This window comes from Salmo salar, chromosome ssa07, assembly GCF_905237065.1.
Source record: "Salmo salar chromosome ssa07, Ssal_v3.1, whole genome shotgun sequence".
Taxonomy (NCBI): Eukaryota; Metazoa; Chordata; class Actinopteri; order Salmoniformes; family Salmonidae; genus Salmo; species Salmo salar.
In genome coordinates, this window is record NC_059448.1 from 1118980 (window position 1) to 1139157 (window position 20178).

Genomic DNA, 20178 nt, shown 5'->3' on the forward strand with positions numbered 1-20178 from the left:
TACTGCAGTAGACAGGTTATGTATGGTTCTACTGCTACAGGTTATGTATGGTCCTACTGCTACAGGTTATGTATGGTTATACTGCAGTAGACAGGTTATGTATGGTTCTACTGCTACAGGTTATGTATGGTCCTACTGCAGTAGACAGGTTATGTATGGTTCTACTGCTACAGGTTATGTATGGTCCTACTGCAGTAGACAGGTTATGTATGGTCCTACTGCAGTAGACAGGTTATGTATGGTTCTACTGCAGTAGACAGGTTATGTATGGTCCTACTGCTACAGGTTATGTATGGTCCTACTGCAGTAGACAGGTTATGTATGGTTCTACTGCAGTAGACAGGTTATGTATGGTCCTACTGCTACAGGTTATGTATGGTTCTACTGCAGTAGACAGGTTATGTATGGTCCTACTGCAGTAGACAGGTTATGTATGGTTCTACTGCTACAGGTTATGTATGGTCCTACTGCAGTAGACAGGTTATGTATGGTTCTACTGCAGTAGACAGGTTATGTATGGTTCTACTGCAGTAGACAGGTTATGTATGGTTCTACTCCAGTAGACAGGTTATGTATGGGTCTACTGCAGTAGACAGGTTATGTATGGTTCTACTGCTACAGGTTATGTATGGTCCTACTGCTACAGGTTATGTATGGTCCTACTGCAGTAGACAGGTTATGTATGGTTCTACTGCAGTAGACAGGTTATGTATGGTTCTACTGCTACAGGTTATATATGGTTCTTCTGCTAAAGGTTATGTATGGTCCTACTGCAGTAGACAGGTTATGTATGGTTCTACTGCTACAGGTTATGTATGGTCCTACTGCTACAGGTTATGTATGGTCCTACTGCTACAGGTTATGTATGGTCCTACTGCTACAGGTTATGTATGGTCCTACTGCTTCAGGTTATGTATGGTCCTACTGCTACAGGTTATGTATGGTCCTACTGCTACAGGTTATGTATGGTCCTACTGCAGTAGACAGGTTATGTATGGTTCTACTGCTACAGGTTATGTATGGTCCTACTGCAGTAGACAGGTTATGTATGGTTATACTGCTACAGGTTATGTATGGTCCTACTGCTACAGGTTATGTATGGTTCTACTGCTACAGGTTATGTATGGTCCTACTGCAGTAGACAGGTTATGTATGGTCCTACTGCTACAGGTTATGTATGGTCCTACTGCTACAGGTTATGTATGGTTCTACTGCAGTAGACAGGTTATGTATGGTTCTACTGCTACAGGTTATGTATGGTCCTACTGCTACAGGTTATGTATGGTTATACTGCAGTAGACAGGTTATGTATGGTTCTACTGCTACAGGTTATGTATGGTCCTACTGCAGTAGACAGGTTATGTATGGTTCTACTGCTACAGGTTATGTATGGTCCTACTGCAGTAGACAGGTTATGTATGGTCCTACTGCAATAGACAGGTTATGTATGGTTCTACTGCAGTAGACAGGTTATGTATGGTCCTACTGCTACAGGTTATGTATGGTCCTACTGCAGTAGACAGGTTATGTATGGTTCTACTGCAGTAGACAGGTTATGTATGGTTCTACTGCAGTAGACAGGTTATGTATGGTTCTACTGCAGTAGACAGGTTATATATGGTTCTACTGCAGTAGACAGGTTATGTATGGTTCTACTGCTACAGGTTATGTATGGTCCTACTGCTACAGGTTATGTATGGTCCTACTGCAGTAGACAGGTTATGTATGGTTCTACTGCAGTAGACAGGTTATGTATGGATCTACTGCTACAGGTTATGTATGGTCCTACTGCTACAGGTTATGTATGGTTATACTGCAGTAGACAGGTTATGTATGGTTCTACTGCTACAGGTTATGTATGGTCCTACTGCTACAGGTTATGTATGGTTATACTGCAGTAGACAGGTTATGTATGGTTCTACTGCTACAGGTTATGTATGGTCCTACTGCAGTAGACAGGTTATGTATGGTTCTACTGCAGTAGACAGGTTATGTATGGTTCTACTGCTACAGGTTATGTATGGTCCTACTGCTACAGGTTATGTATGGTTATACTGCAGTAGACAGGTTATGTATGGTTCTACTGCTACAGGTTATGTATGGTCCTACTGCTACAGGTTATGTATGGTTATACTGCAGTAGACAGGTTATGTATGGTTCTACTGCTACAGGTTATGTATGGTCCTACTGCAGTAGACAGGTTATGTATGGTTCTACTGCTACAGGTTATGTATGGTCCTACTGCAGTAGACAGGTTATGTATGGTTCTACTGCAGTAGACAGGTTATGTATGGTTCTACTGCTACAGGTTATGTATGGTCCTACTGCAGTAGACAGGTTATGTATGGTTCTACTGCAGTAGACAGGTTATGTATGGTTCTACTGCTTCAGGTTATGTATGGTCCTACTGCTACAGGTTATGTATGGTCCTACTGCAGTAGACAGGTTATGTATGGTTCTACTGCTACAGGTTATGTATGGTCCTACTGCAGTAGACAGGTTATGTATGGTTATACTGCTACAGGTTATGTATGGTCCTACTGCTACAGGTTATGTATGGTTCTACTGCTACAGGTTATGTATGGTCCTACTGCAGTAGACAGGTTATGTATGGTCCTACTGCAGTAGACAGGTTATGTATGGTTCTACTGCAGTAGACAGGTTATGTATGGTTCTACTCCAGTAGACAGGTTATGTATGGTTCTACTGCAGTAGACAGGTTATGTATGGTTCTACTGCTACAGGTTATGTATGGTCCTACTGCTACAGGCTATGTATGGTCCTACTGCAGTAGACAGGTTATGTATGGTTCTACTGCAGTAGACAGGTTATGTATGGTTCTACTGCTACAGGTTATATATGGTTCTTCTGCTAAAGGTTATGTATGGTCCTACTGCAGTAGACAGGTTATGTATGGTTCTACTGCTACAGGTTATGTATGGTCCTACTGCTACAGGTTATGTATGGTCCTACTGCTACAGGTTATGTATGGTCCTACTGCTACAGGTTATGTATGGTCCTACTGCTTCAGGTTATGTATGGTCCTACTGCTACAGGTTATGTATGGTCCTACTGCTACAGGTTATGTATGGTCCTACTGCAGTAGACAGGTTATGTATGGTCCTACTGCAGTAGACAGGTTATGTATGGTCCTACTGCTACAGGTTATGTATGGTCCTACTGCTACAGGTTATGTATGGTCCTACTGCTACAGGTTATGTATGGTCCTACTGCTACAGGTTATGTATGGTCCTACTGCTACAGGTTATGTATGGTCCTACTGCTACAGGTTATGTATGGTCCTACTGCTACAGGTTATGTATGGTCCTACTGCTACAGGTTATGTATGGTCCTACTGCAGTAGACAGGTTATGTATGGTCCTACTGCTACAGGTTATGTATGGTCCTACTGCTACAGGTTATGTATGGTCCTACTGCTACAGGTTATGTATGGTCCTACTGCTACAGGTTATGTATGGTCCTACTGCAGTAGACAGGTTATGTATGGTCCTACTGCTACAGGTTATGTATGGTCCTACTGCAGTAGACAGGTTATGTATGGTTCTACTGCTACAGGTTATGTATGGTCCTACTGCTACAGGTTATGTATGGTTATACTGCAGTAGACAGGTTATGTATGGTTCTACTGCTACAGGTTATGTATGGTTCTACTGCTACAGGTTATGTATGGTCCTACTGCTACAGGTTATGTATGGTACTACTGCTACAGGTTATGTATGGTCCTACTGCTACAGGTTACGTATGGTCCTACTGCTACAGGTTATGTATGGTTCTACTGCTACAGGTTATGTATGGTTCTACTGCTACAGGTTATGTATGGTTCTACTGCTACAGGTTATGTATGGTTCTACTGCTACAGGTTATGTATGGTTCTACTGCTACAGGTTATGTATGGTTCTACTGCTACAGGTTATGTATGGTCCTACTGCTACAGGTTATGTATGGTTATACTGCAGTAGACAGGTTATGTATGGTTCTACTGCTACAGGTTATGTATGGTCCTACTGCTACAGGTTATGTATGGTTATACTGCAGTAAACAGGTTATGTATGGTTCTACTGCTACAGGTTATGTATGGTCCTACTGCAGTAGACAGGTTATGTATGGTTCTACTGCTACAGGTTATGTATGGTCCTACTGCAGTAGACAGGTTATGTATGGTTCTACTGCAGTAGACAGGTTATGTATGGTCCTACTGCTACAGGTTATGTATGGTTCTACTGCTACAGGTTATGTATGGTTCTACTGCTACAGGTTATGTATGGTCCTACTGCTACAGGTTATGTATGGTCCTACTGCAGTAGACAGGTTATGTATGGTCCTACTGCAGTAGACAGAATATGTATGGTTCTACTGCTACAGGTTATGTATGGTTCTACTGCTACAGGTTATGTATGGTTATACTGCAGTAGACAGGTTATGTATGGTTCTACTGCTACAGGTTATGTATGGTCCTACTGCAGTAAACAGGTTATGTATGGTTCTACTGCTACAGGTTATGTATGGTCCTACTGCAGTAGACAGGTTATGTATGGTTCTACTGCTACAGCTTATGTATGGTCCTACTGCAGTAGACAGGTTATGTATGGTCCTACTGCAGTAGACAGGTTATGTATGGGTCTACTGCTACAGGTTATGTATGGTCCTACTGCAGTAGACAGGTTATGTATGGTCCTACTGCAGTAGACAGGTTATGTATGGTTCTACTGCAGTAGACAGGTTATGTATGGTCCTACTGCTACAGGTTATGCATGGTTATACTGCAGTAGACAGGTTATGTATGGTTCTACTGCTACAGGTTATGTATGGTCCTACTGCAGTAGACAGGTTATGTATGGTCCTACTGCTACAGGTTATGTATGGTCCTACTCTTACAGGTTATGTATGGTCCTACTGCTACAGGTTATGTATGGTTCTACTGCTACAGGTTATGTATGGTCCTACTGCTACAGGTTATGTATGGTTCTACTGCTACAGGTTATGTATGGTCCTACTGCTACAGGTTATGTATGGTTATACTGCAGTAGACAGGTTATGTATGGTTCTACTGCTACAGGTTATGTATGGTCCTACTGCTACAGGTTATGTATGGTTCTACTGCAGTAGACAGGTTATGTATGGTTCTACTGCTACAGGTTATGTATGGTCCTACTGCAGTAGACAGGTTATGTATGGTCCTACTGCAGTAGACAGGTTATGTATGGTTCTACTGCTACAGGTTATGTATGATCCTACTGCAGTAGACAGGTTATGTATGGTTCTACTGCAGTAGACAGGTTATGTATGGTTCTACTGCAGTAGACAGGTTATGTATGGTTCTACTCCAGTAGACAGGTTATGTATGGGTCTACTGCAGTAGACAGGTTATGTATGGTTCTACTGCAGTAGACAGGTTATGTATGGTTCTACTGCTACAGGTTATGTATGGTCCTACTGCTACAGGTTATGTATGGTCCTACTGCTACACGTTATGTATGGTCCTACTGCAGTAGACAGGTTATGTATGGTTCTACTGCAGTAGACAGGTTATGTATGGCTCTACTGCTACAGGTTATGTATGGTCCTACTGCTACAGGTTATGTATGGTCCTACTGCAGTAGACAGGTTATGTATGGTTCTACTGCAGTAGACAGGTTATGTATGGTCCTACTGCTACAGGTTATGTATGGTCCTACTGCTACAGGTTATGTATGGTCCTACTGCTACAGGTTATGTATGGTCCTACTGCAGTAGACAGGTTATGTATGGTTCTACTGCAGTAGACAGGTTATGTATGGTTCTACTGCTACAGCTTATGTATGGTCCTACTGCAGTAGACAGGTTATGTATGGTCCTACTGCAGTAGACAGTTTATGTATGGTTCTACTGCAGTAGACAGGTTATGTATGGTCCTACTGCAGTAGACAGGTTATGTATGGTTCTACTGCTACAGATTATGTATGGTCCTACTGCAGTAGACAGGTTATGTATGGTTCTACTGCAGTAGACAGGTTATGTATGGTTCTACTGCAGTAGACAGGTTATGTATGGTTCTACTCCAGTAGACAGGTTATGTATGGATCTACTGCAGTAGACAGGTTATGTATGGTTCTACTGCAGTAGACAGGTTATGTATGGTTCTACTGCTACAGGTTATGTATGGTCCTACTGCTACAGGTTATGTATGGTTCTACTGCAGTAGACAGGTTATGTATGGTTCTACTGCTACAGGTTATGTATGGTCCTACTGCTTCAGGTTATGTATGGTCCTACTGCAGTAGACAGGTTATGTATGGTCCTACTGCAGTAGACAGAATATGTATGGTTCTACTGCTACAGGTTATGTATGGTTCTACTGCTACAGGTTATGTATGGTTATACTGCAGTAGACAGGTTATGTATGGTTCTACTGCTACAGGTTATGTATGGTCCTACTGCTACAGGTTATGTATGGTTATACTGCAGTAAACAGGTTATGTATGGTCCTACTGCAGTAGACAGAATATGTATGGTTCTACTGCTACAGGTTATGTATGGTTCTACTGCTACAGGTTATGTATGGTCCTACTGCTACAGGTTATGTATGGTCCTACTGCAGTAGACAGGTTATGTATGGTCCTACTGCTACAGGTTATGTATGGTCCTACTGCAGTAGACAGGTTATGTATGGTCCTACTGCAGTAGACAGAATATGTATGGTTCTACTGCTACAGGTTATGTATGGTTCTACTGCTACAGGTTATGTATGGTTATACTGCAGTAGACAGGTTATGTATGGTTCTACTGCTACAGGTTATGTATGGTCCTACTGCTACAGGTTATGTATGGTTATACTGCAGTAAACAGGTTATGTATGGTTCTACTGCTACAGGTTATGTATGGTCCTACTGCAGTAGACAGGTTATGTATGGTTCTACTGCTACAGCTTATGTATGGTCCTACTGCAGTAGACAGGTTATGTATGGTCCTACTGCAGTAGACAGGTTATGTATGGTTCTACTGCAGTAGACAGGTTATGTATGGTCCTACTGCTACAGGTTATGCATGGTTATACTGCAGTAGACAGGTTATGTATGGTTCTACTGCTACAGGTTATGTATGGTCCTACTGCAGTAGACAGGTTATGTATGGTCCTACTGCTACAGGTTATGTATGGTCCTACTCTTACAGGTTATGTATGGTCCTACTGCTACAGGTTATGTATGGTTCTACTGCTACAGGTTATGTATGGTCCTACTGCTACAGGTTATGTATGGTTCTACTGCTACAGGTTATGTATGGTCCTACTGCTACAGGTTATGTATGGTTATACTGCAGTAGACAGGTTATGTATGGTTCTACTGCTACAGGTTATGTATGGTCCTACTGCTACAGGTTATGTATGGTTATACTGCAGTAGACAGGTTATGTATGGTTCTACTGCTACAGGTTATGTATGGTCCTACTGCAGTAGACAGGTTATGTATGGTTCTACTGCTACAGGTTATGTATGGTCCTACTGCAGTAGACAGGTTATGTATGGTCCTACTGCAGTAGACAGGTTATGTATGGTTCTACTGCTACAGGTTATGTATGATCCTACTGCAGTAGACAGGTTATGTATGGTTCTACTGCAGTAGACAGGTTATGTATGGTTCTACTGCAGTAGACAGGTTATGTATGGTTCTACTCCAGTAGACAGGTTATGTATGGGTCTACTGCAGTAGACAGGTTATGTATGGTTCTACTGCAGTAGACAGGTTATGTATGGTTCTACTGCTACAGGTTATGTATGGTCCTACTGCTACACGTTATGTATGGTCCTACTGCAGTAGACAGGTTATGTATGGTTCTACTGCAGTAGACAGGTTATGTATGGCTCTACTGCTACAGGTTATGTATGGTCCTACTGCTACAGGTTATGTATGGTCCTACTGCAGTAGACAGGTTATGTATGGTTCTACTGCAGTAGACAGGTTATGTATGGTCCTACTGCTACAGGTTATGTATGGTCCTACTGCTACAGGTTATGTATGGTCCTACTGCTACAGGTTATGTATGGTCCTACTGCAGTAGACAGGTTATGTATGGTTCTACTGCGGTAGACAGGTTATGTATGGTTCTACTGCTACAGGTTATGTATGGTCCTACTGCAGTAGACAGGTTATGTATGGTCCTACTGCAGTAGACAGTTTATGTATGGTTCTACTGCGGTAGACAGGTTATGTATGGTCCTACTGCAGTAGACAGGTTATGTATGGTTCTACTGCTACAGATTATGTATGGTCCTACTGCAGTAGACAGGTTATGTATGGTTCTACTGCAGTAGACAGGTTATGTATGGTTCTACTGCTACAGGTTATATATGGTTCTTCTGCTAAAGGTTATGTATGGTCCTACTGCGGTAGACAGGTTATGTATGGTTCTACTGCTACAGGTTATGTATGGTCCTACTGCTACAGGTTATGTATGGTCCTACTGCTACAGGTTATGTATGGTCCTACTGCTACAGGTTATGTATGGTCCTACTGCTTCAGGTTATGTATGGTCCTACTGCTACAGGTTATGTATGGTCCTACTGCTACAGGTTATGTATGGTCCTACTGCAGTAGACAGGTTATGTATGGTTCTACTGCTACAGGTTATGTATGGTCCTACTGCAGTAGACAGGTTATGTATGGTTATACTGCTACAGGTTATGTATGGTCCTACTGCTACAGGTTATGTATGGTTCTACTGCTACAGGTTATGTATGGTCCTACTGCTACAGGTTATGTATGGTCCTACTGCAGTAGACAGGTTATGTATGGTCCTACTGCTACAGGTTATGTATGGTCCTACTGCAGTAGACAGGTTATGTATGGTCCTACTGCTACAGGTTATGTATGGTCCTACTGCTACAGGTTATGTATGGTTCTACTGCTACAGGTTATGTATGGTCCTACTGCTACAGGTTATGTATGGTCCTACTGCTACAGGTTATGTATGGTCCTACTGCTACAGGTTATGTATGGTCCTACTGCAGTAGACAGGTTATGTATGGTTATACTGCAGTAGACAGGTTATGTATGGTTCTACTGCTACAGGTTATGTATGGTCCTACTGCTACAGGTTATGTATGGTTATACTGCAGTAGACAGGTTATGTATGGTTCTACTGCTACAGGTTATGTATGGTCCTACTGCAGTAGACAGGTTATGTATGGTTCTACTGCTACAGGTTATGTATGGTCCTACTGCAGTAGACAGGTTATGTATGGTCCTACTGCAGTAGACAGGTTATGTATGGTTCTACTGCAGTAGACAGGTTATGTATGGTCCTACTGCTACAGGTTATGTATGGTCCTACTGCAGTAGACAGGTTATGTATGGTTCTACTGCAGTAGACAGGTTATGTATGGTCCTACTGCTACAGGTTATGTATGGTTCTACTGCAGTAGACAGGTTATGTATGGTCCTACTGCAGTAGACAGGTTATGTATGGTTCTACTGCTACAGGTTATGTATGGTCCTACTGCTACAGGTTATGTATGGTCCTACTGCAGTAGACAGGTTATGTATGGTTCTACTGCAGTAGACAGGTTATGTATGGTTCTACTGCAGTAGACAGGTTATGTATGGTTCTACTCCAGTAGACAGGTTATGTATGGGTCTACTGCAGTAGACAGGTTATGTATGGTTCTACTGCTACAGGTTATGTATGGTCCTACTGCTACAGGTTATGTATGGTCCTACTGCAGTAGACAGGTTTTGTATGGTTCTACTGCAGTAGACAGGTTATGTATGGTTCTACTGCTACAGGTTATATATGGTTCTTCTGCTAAAGGTTATGTATGGTCCTACTGCAGTAGACAGGTTATGTATGGTTCTACTGCTACAGGTTATGTATGGTCCTACTGCTACAGGTTATGTATGGTCCTACTGCTACAGGTTATGTATGGTCCTACTGCTACAGGTTATGTATGGTCCTACTGCTTCAGGTTATGTATGGTCCTACTGCTACAGGTTATGTATGGTCCTACTGCTACAGGTTATGTATGGTCCTACTGCAGTAGACAGGTTATGTATGGTTCTACTGCTACAGGTTATGTATGGTCCTACTGCAGTAGACAGGTTATGTATGGTTATACTGCTACAGGTTATGTATGGTCCTACTGCTACAGGTTATGTATGGTTCTACTGCTACAGGTTATGTATGGTCCTACTGCAGTAGACAGGTTATGTATGGTCCTACTGCTACAGGTTATGTATGGTCCTACTGCTACAGGTTATGTATGGTTCTACTGCAGTAGACAGGTTATGTATGGTTCTACTGCTACAGGTTATGTATGGTCCTACTGCTACAGGTTATGTATGGTTATACTGCAGTAGACAGGTTATGTATGGTTCTACTGCTACAGGTTATGTATGGTCCTACTGCAGTAGACAGGTTATGTATGGTTCTACTGCTACAGGTTATGTATGGTCCTACTGCAGTAGACAGGTTATGTATGGTCCTACTGCAATAGACAGGTTATGTATGGTTCTACTGCAGTAGACAGGTTATGTATGGTCCTACTGCTACAGGTTATGTATGGTCCTACTGCAGTAGACAGGTTATGTATGGTTCTACTGCAGTAGACAGGTTATGTATGGTTCTACTGCAGTAGACAGGTTATGTATGGTTCTACTGCAGTAGACAGGTTATGTATGGTTCTACTGCAGTAGACAGGTTATATATGGTTCTACTGCAGTAGACAGGTTATGTATGGTTCTACTGCTACAGGTTATGTATGGTCCTACTGCTACAGGTTATGTATGGTCCTACTGCAGTAGACAGGTTATGTATGGTTCTACTGCAGTAGACAGGTTATGTATGGATCTACTGCTACAGGTTATGTATGGTCCTACTGCTACAGGTTATGTATGGTTATACTGCAGTAGACAGGTTATGTATGGTTCTACTGCTACAGGTTATGTATGGTCCTACTGCTACAGGTTATGTATGGTTATACTGCAGTAGACAGGTTATGTATGGTTCTACTGCTACAGGTTATGTATGGTCCTACTGCAGTAGACAGGTTATGTATGGTTCTACTGCAGTAGACAGGTTATGTATGGTTCTACTGCTACAGGTTATGTATGGTCCTACTGCTACAGGTTATGTATGGTTATACTGCAGTAGACAGGTTATGTATGGTTCTACTGCTACAGGTTATGTATGGTCCTACTGCTACAGGTTATGTATGGTTATACTGCAGTAGACAGGTTATGTATGGTTCTACTGCTACAGGTTATGTATGGTCCTACTGCAGTAGACAGGTTATGTATGGTTCTACTGCTACAGGTTATGTATGGTCCTACTGCAGTAGACAGGTTATGTATGGTTCTACTGCAGTAGACAGGTTATGTATGGTTCTACTGCTACAGGTTATGTATGGTCCTACTGCGGTAGACAGGTTATGTATGGTTCTACTGCAGTAGACAGGTTATGTATGGTTCTACTGCTTCAGGTTATGTATGGTCCTACTGCTACAGGTTATGTATGGTCCTACTGCAGTAGACAGGTTATGTATGGTTCTACTGCTACAGGTTATGTATGGTCCTACTGCAGTAGACAGGTTATGTATGGTTATACTGCTACAGGTTATGTATGGTCCTACTGCTACAGGTTATGTATGGTTCTACTGCTACAGGTTATGTATGGTCCTACTGCAGTAGACAGGTTATGTATGGTCCTACTGCAGTAGACAGGTTATGTATGGTTCTACTGCAGTAGACAGGTTATGTATGGTTCTACTCCAGTAGACAGGTTATGTATGGTTCTACTGCAGTAGACAGGTTATGTATGGTTCTACTGCTACAGGTTATGTATGGTCCTACTGCTACAGGCTATGTATGGTCCTACTGCAGTAGACAGGTTATGTATGGTTCTACTGCAGTAGACAGGTTATGTATGGTTCTACTGCTACAGGTTATATATGGTTCTTCTGCTAAAGGTTATGTATGGTCCTACTGCAGTAGACAGGTTATGTATGGTTCTACTGCTACAGGTTATGTATGGTCCTACTGCTACAGGTTATGTATGGTCCTACTGCTACAGGTTATGTATGGTCCTACTGCTACAGGTTATGTATGGTCCTACTGCTTCAGGTTATGTATGGTCCTACTGCTACAGGTTATGTATGGTCCTACTGCTACAGGTTATGTATGGTCCTACTGCAGTAGACAGGTTATGTATGGTCCTACTGCAGTAGACAGGTTATGTATGGTCCTACTGCTACAGGTTATGTATGGTCCTACTGCTACAGGTTATGTATGGTCCTACTGCTACAGGTTATGTATGGTCCTACTGCTACAGGTTATGTATGGTCCTACTGCTACAGGTTATGTATGGTCCTACTGCTACAGGTTATGTATGGTCCTACTGCTACAGGTTATGTATGGTCCTACTGCTACAGGTTATGTATGGTCCTACTGCAGTAGACAGGTTATGTATGGTCCTACTGCTACAGGTTATGTATGGTCCTACTGCTACAGGTTATGTATGGTCCTACTGCTACAGGTTATGTATGGTCCTACTGCTACAGGTTATGTATGGTCCTACTGCAGTAGACAGGTTATGTATGGTCCTACTGCTACAGGTTATGTATGGTCCTACTGCAGTAGACAGGTTATGTATGGTTCTACTGCTACAGGTTATGTATGGTCCTACTGCTACAGGTTATGTATGGTTATACTGCAGTAGACAGGTTATGTATGGTTCTACTGCTACAGGTTATGTATGGTTCTACTGCTACAGGTTATGTATGGTCCTACTGCTACAGGTTATGTATGGTTCTACTGCTACAGGTTATGTATGGTCCTACTGCTACAGGTTACGTATGGTCCTACTGCTACAGGTTATGTATGGTTCTACTGCTACAGGTTATGTATGGTTCTACTGCTACAGGTTATGTATGGTTCTACTGCTACAGGTTATGTATGGTTCTACTGCTACAGGTTATGTATGGTTCTACTGCTACAGGTTATGTATGGTTCTACTGCTACAGGTTATGTATGGTCCTACTGCTACAGGTTATGTATGGTTATACTGCAGTAGACAGGTTATGTATGGTTCTACTGCTACAGGTTATGTATGGTCCTACTGCTACAGGTTATGTATGGTTATACTGCAGTAAACAGGTTATGTATGGTTCTACTGCTACAGGTTATGTATGGTCCTACTGCAGTAGACAGGTTATGTATGGTTCTACTGCTACAGGTTATGTATGGTCCTACTGCAGTAGACAGGTTATGTATGGTTCTACTGCAGTAGACAGGTTATGTATGGTCCTACTGCTACAGGTTATGTATGGTTCTACTGCTACAGGTTATGTATGGTTCTACTGCTACAGGTTATGTATGGTCCTACTGCTACAGGTTATGTATGGTCCTACTGCAGTAGACAGGTTATGTATGGTCCTACTGCAGTAGACAGAATATGTATGGTTCTACTGCTACAGGTTATGTATGGTTCTACTGCTACAGGTTATGTATGGTTATACTGCAGTAGACAGGTTATGTATGGTTCTACTGCTACAGGTTATGTATGGTCCTACTGCAGTAAACAGGTTATGTATGGTTCTACTGCTACAGGTTATGTATGGTCCTACTGCAGTAGACAGGTTATGTATGGTTCTACTGCTACAGCTTATGTATGGTCCTACTGCAGTAGACAGGTTATGTATGGTCCTACTGCAGTAGACAGGTTATGTATGGTCCTACTGCTACAGGTTATGTATGGTCCTACTCTTACAGGTTATGTATGGTCCTACTGCTACAGGTTATGTATGGTTCTACTGCTACAGGTTATGTATGGTCCTACTGCTACAGGTTATGTATGGTTCTACTGCTACAGGTTATGTATGGTCCTACTGCTACAGGTTATGTATGGTTATACTGCAGTAGACAGGTTATGTATGGTTCTACTGCTACAGGTTATGTATGGTCCTACTGCTACAGGTTATGTATGGTTCTACTGCAGTAGACAGGTTATGTATGGTTCTACTGCTACAGGTTATGTATGGTCCTACTGCAGTAGACAGGTTATGTATGGTCCTACTGCAGTAGACAGGTTATGTATGGTTCTACTGCTACAGGTTATGTATGATCCTACTGCAGTAGACAGGTTATGTATGGTTCTACTGCAGTAGACAGGTTATGTATGGTTCTACTGCAGTAGACAGGTTATGTATGGTTCTACTCCAGTAGACAGGTTATGTATGGGTCTACTGCAGTAGACAGGTTATGTATGGTTCTACTGCAGTAGACAGGTTATGTATGGTTCTACTGCTACAGGTTATGTATGGTCCTACTGCTACAGGTTATGTATGGTCCTACTGCTACACGTTATGTATGGTCCTACTGCAGTAGACAGGTTATGTATGGTTCTACTGCAGTAGACAGGTTATGTATGGCTCTACTGCTACAGGTTATGTATGGTCCTACTGCTACAGGTTATGTATGGTCCTACTGCAGTAGACAGGTTATGTATGGTTCTACTGCAGTAGACAGGTTATGTATGGTCCTACTGCTACAGGTTATGTATGGTCCTACTGCTACAGGTTATGTATGGTCCTACTGCTACAGGTTATGTATGGTCCTACTGCAGTAGACAGGTTATGTATGGTTCTACTGCAGTAGACAGGTTATGTATGGTTCTACTGCTACAGCTTATGTATGGTCCTACTGCAGTAGACAGGTTATGTATGGTCCTACTGCAGTAGACAGTTTATGTATGGTTCTACTGCAGTAGACAGGTTATGTATGGTCCTACTGCAGTAGACAGGTTATGTATGGTTCTACTGCTACAGATTATGTATGGTCCTACTGCAGTAGACAGGTTATGTATGGTTCTACTGCAGTAGACAGGTTATGTATGGTTCTACTGCAGTAGACAGGTTATGTATGGTTCTACTCCAGTAGACAGGTTATGTATGGATCTACTGCAGTAGACAGGTTATGTATGGTTCTACTGCAGTAGACAGGTTATGTATGGTTCTACTGCTACAGGTTATGTATGGTCCTACTGCTACAGGTTATGTATGGTTCTACTGCAGTAGACAGGTTATGTATGGTCCTACTGCTACAGGTTATGTATGGTCCTACTGCTACAGGTTATGTATGGTCCTACTGCTACAGGTTATGTATGGTCCTACTGCAGTAGACAGGTTATGTATGGTTCTACTGCAGTAGACAGGTTATGTATGGTTCTACTGCTACAGGTTATATATGGTTCTTCTGCTAAAGGTTATGTATGGTCCTACTGCAGTAGACAGGTTATGTATGGTTCTACTGCTACAGGTTATGTATGGTCCTACTGCTACAGGTTATGTATGGTCCTACTGCTACAGGTTATGTATGGTCCTACTGCTACAGGTTATGTATGGTCCTACTGCTTCAGGTTATGTATGGTCCTACTGCTACAGGTTATGTATGGTCCTACTGCTACAGGTTATGTATGGTCCTCCTGCAGTAGACAGGTTATGTATGGTTCTACTGCTACAGGTTATGTATGGTCCTACTGCAGTAGACAGGTTATGTATGGTTATACTGCTACAGGTTATGTATGGTCCTACTGCTACAGGTTATGTATGGTTCTACTGCTACAGGTTATGTATGGTCCTACTGCTACAGGTTATGTATGGTCCTACTGCAGTAGACAGGTTATGTATGGTCCTACTGCTACAGGTTATGTATGGTCCTACTGCAGTAGACAGGTTATGTATGGTCCTACTGCTACAGGTTATGTATGGTCCTACTGCTACAGGTTATGTATGGTTCTACTGCTACAGGTTATGTATGGTCCTACTGCTACAGGTTATGTATGGTTATACTGCAGTAGACAGGTTATGTATGGTTCTACTGCTACAGGTTATGTATGGTCCTACTGCTACAGGTTATGTATGGTTATACTGCAGTAGACAGGTTATGTATGGTTCTACTGCTACAGGTTATGTATGGTCCTACTGCAGTAGACAGGTTATGTATGGTTCTACTGCTACAGGTTATGTATGGTCCTACTGCAGTAGACAGGTTATGTATGGTCCTACTGCAGTAGACAGGTTATGTATGGTTCTACTGCAGTAGACAGGTTATGTATGGTCCTACTGCTACAGGTTATGTATGGTCCTACTGCAGTAGACAGGTTATGTATGGTTCTACTGCAGTAGACAGGTTATGTATGGTCCTACTGCAGTAGACAGGTTATGTATGGTTCTACTGCTACAGGTTATGTATGGTCCTACTGCAGTAGACAGGTTATGTATGGTTCTACTGCAGTAGACAGGTTATGTATGGTTCTACTGCAGTAGACAGGTTATGTATGGTTCTACTCCAGTAGACAGGTTATGTATGGGTCTACTGCAGTAGACAGGTTATGTATGGTTCTACTGCTACAGGTTATGTATGGTCCTACTGCTACAGGTTATGTATGGTCCTACTGCAGTAGACAGGTTATGTATGGTTCTACTGCAGTAGACAGGTTATGTATGGTTCTACTGCTACAGGTTATATATGGTTCTTCTGCTAAAGGTTATGTATGGTCCTACTGCAGTAGACAGGTTATGTATGGTTCTACTGCTACAGGTTATGTATGGTCCTACTGCTACAGGTTATGTATGGTCCTACTGCTACAGGTTATGTATGGTCCTACTGCTACAGGTTATGTATGGTCCTACTGCTTCAGGTTATGTATGGTCCTACTGCTACAGGTTATGTATGGTCCTACTGCTACAGGTTATGTATGGTCCTACTGCAGTAGACAGGTTATGTATGGTTCTACTGCTACAGGTTATGTATGGTCCTACTGCAGTAGACAGGTTATGTATGGTTATACTGCTACAGGTTATGTATGGTCCTACTGCTACAGGTTATGTATGGTTCTACTGCTACAGGTTATGTATGGTCCTACTGCAGTAGACAGGTTATGTATGGTCCTACTGCTACAGGTTATGTATGGTCCTACTGCTACAGGTTATGTATGGTTCTACTGCAGTAGACAGGTTATGTATGGTTCTACTGCTACAGGTTATGTATGGTCCTACTGCTACAGGTTATGTATGGTTATACTGCAGTAGACAGGTTATGTATGGTTCTACTGCTACAGGTTATGTATGGTCCTACTGCAGTAGACAGGTTATGTATGGTTCTACTGCTACAGGTTATGTATGGTCCTACTGCAGTAGACAGGTTATGTATGGTCCTACTGCAATAGACAGGTTATGTATGGTTCTACTGCAGTAGACAGGTTATGTATGGTCCTACTGCTACAGGTTATGTATGGTCCTACTGCAGTAGACAGGTTATGTATGGTTCTACTGCAGTAGACAGGTTATGTATGGTTCTACTGCAGTAGACAGGTTATGTATGGTTCTACTGCAGTAGACAGGTTATGTATGGTTCTACTGCAGTAGACAGGTTATATATGGTTCTACTGCAGTAGACAGGTTATGTATGGTTCTACTGCTACAGGTTATGTATGGTCCTACTGCTACAGGTTATGTATGGTCCTACTGCAGTAGACAGGTTATGTATGGTTCTACTGCAGTAGACAGGTTATGTATGGATCTACTGCTACAGGTTATGTATGGTCCTACTGCTACAGGTTATGTATGGTTATACTGCAGTAGACAGGTTATGTATGGTTCTACTGCTACAGGTTATGTATGGTCCTACTGCTACAGGTTATGTATGGTTATACTGCAGTAGACAGGTTATGTATGGTTCTACTGCTACAGGTTATGTATGGTCCTACTGCAGTAGACAGGTTATGTATGGTTCTACTGCAGTAGACAGGTTATGTATGGTCCTACTGCTACAGGTTATGTATGGTCCTACTGCTACAGGTTATGTATGGTTATACTGCAGTAGACAGGTTATGTATGGTTCTACTGCTACAGGTTATGTATGGTCCTACTGCTACAGGTTATGTATGGTTATACTGCAGTAGACAGGTTATGTATGGTTCTACTGCTACAGGTTATGTATGGTCCTACTGCAGTAGACAGGTTATGTATGGTTCTACTGCTACAGGTTATGTATGGTCCTACTGCAGTAGACAGGTTATGTATGGTCCTACTGCAGTAGACAGGTTATGTATGGTTCTACTGCAGTAGACAGGTTATGTATGGTTCTACTGCTACAGGTTATATATGGTTCTTCTGCTAAAGGTTATGTATGGTCCTACTGCAGTAGACAGGTTATGTATGGTTCTACTGCTACAGGTTATGTATGGTCCTACTGCTACAGGTTATGTATGGTCCTACTGCTACAGGTTATGTATGGTCCTACTGCTACAGGTTATGTATGGTCCTACTGCTTCAGGTTATGTATGGTCCTACTGCTACAGGTTATGTATGGTCCTACTGCTACAGGTTATGTATGGTCCTACTGCAGTAGACAGGTTATGTATGGTTCTACTGCTACAGGTTATGTATGGTCCTACTGCAGTAGACAGGTTATGTATGGTTATACTGCTACAGGTTATGTATGGTCCTACTGCTACAGGTTATGTATGGTTCTACTGCTACAGGTTATGTATGGTCCTACTGCAGTAGACAGGTTATGTATGGTCCTACTGCTACAGGTTATGTATGGTCCTACTGCTACAGGTTATGTATGGTTCTACTGCAGTAGACAGGTTATGTATGGTTCTACTGCTACAGGTTATGTATGGTCCTACTGCTACAGGTTATGTATGGTTATACTGCAGTAGACAGGTTATGTATGGTTCTACTGCTACAGGTTATGTATGGTCCTACTGCAGTAGACAGGTTATGTATGGTTCTACTGCTACAGGTTATGTATGGTCCTACTGCAGTAGACAGGTTATGTATGGTCCTACTGCAATAGACAGGTTATGTATGGTTCTACTGCAGTAGACAGGTTATGTATGGTCCTACTGCTACAGGTTATGTATGGTCCTACTGCAGTAGACAGATTATGTATGGTTCTACTGCAGTAGACAGGTTATGTATGGTTCTACTGCAGTAGACAGGTTATGTATGGTTCTACTCCAGTAGACAGGTTATGTATGGTCCTACTGCGTACAGGTTATGTATGGTCCTACTGCTGACAGGTTATGTATGGTTCTACTGCTACAGGTTATGTATGGTCCTACTGCTACAGGTTATGTATGGTCCTACTGCAGTAGACAGGTTATGTATGGTTCTACTGCAGTAGACAGGTTATGTATGGATCTACTGCTACAGGTTATGTATGGTCCTACTGCTACAGGTTATGTATGGTTATACTGCAGTAGACAGGTTATGTATGGTTCTACTGCTACAGGTTATGTATGGTCCTACTGCTACAGGTTATGTATGGTTATACTGCAGTAGACAGGTTATGTATGGTTCTACTGCTACAGGTTATGTATGGTCCTACTGCAGTAGACAGGTTATGTATGGTTCTACTGCAGTAGACAGGTTATGTATGGTTCTACTGCTACAGGTTATGTATGGTCCTACTGCTACAGGTTATGTATGGTTATACTGCAGTAGACAGGTTATGTATGGTTCTACTGCTACAGGTTATGTATGGTCCTACTGCAGTAGACAGGTTATGTATGGTCCTACTGCTACAGGTTATGTATGGTCCTACTGCAGTAGACAGGTTATGTATGGTCCTACTGCAGTAGACAGGTTATGTATGGTTCTACTGCAGTAGACAGGTTATGTATGGTTCTACTGCTACAGGTTATGTATGGTCCTACTGCAGTAGACAGGTTATGTATGGTTCTACTGCAGTAGACAGGTTATGTATGGTTCTACTGCTACAGGTTATGTATGGTCCTACTGCAGTAGACAGGTTATGTATGGTTCTACTGCAGTAGACAGGTTATGTATGGTTCTACTGCAGTAGACAGGTTATGTATGGTTCTACTGCTACAGGTTATGTATGGTCCTACTGCTACAGGTTATGTATGGTCCTACTGCAGTAGACAGGTTATGTATGGTTCTACTGCAGTAGACAGGTTATGTATGGTTCTACTGCTACAGGTTATGTATGGTCCTACTGCAGTAGACAGGTTATGTATGGTCCTACTGCAGTAGACAGGTTATGTATGGTTCTACTGCTACAGGTTATGTATGGTTATACTGCAGTAGACAGGTTATGTATGGTCCTACTGCTACAGGTTATGTATGGTCCTACTGCTACAGGTTATGTATGGTTCTAC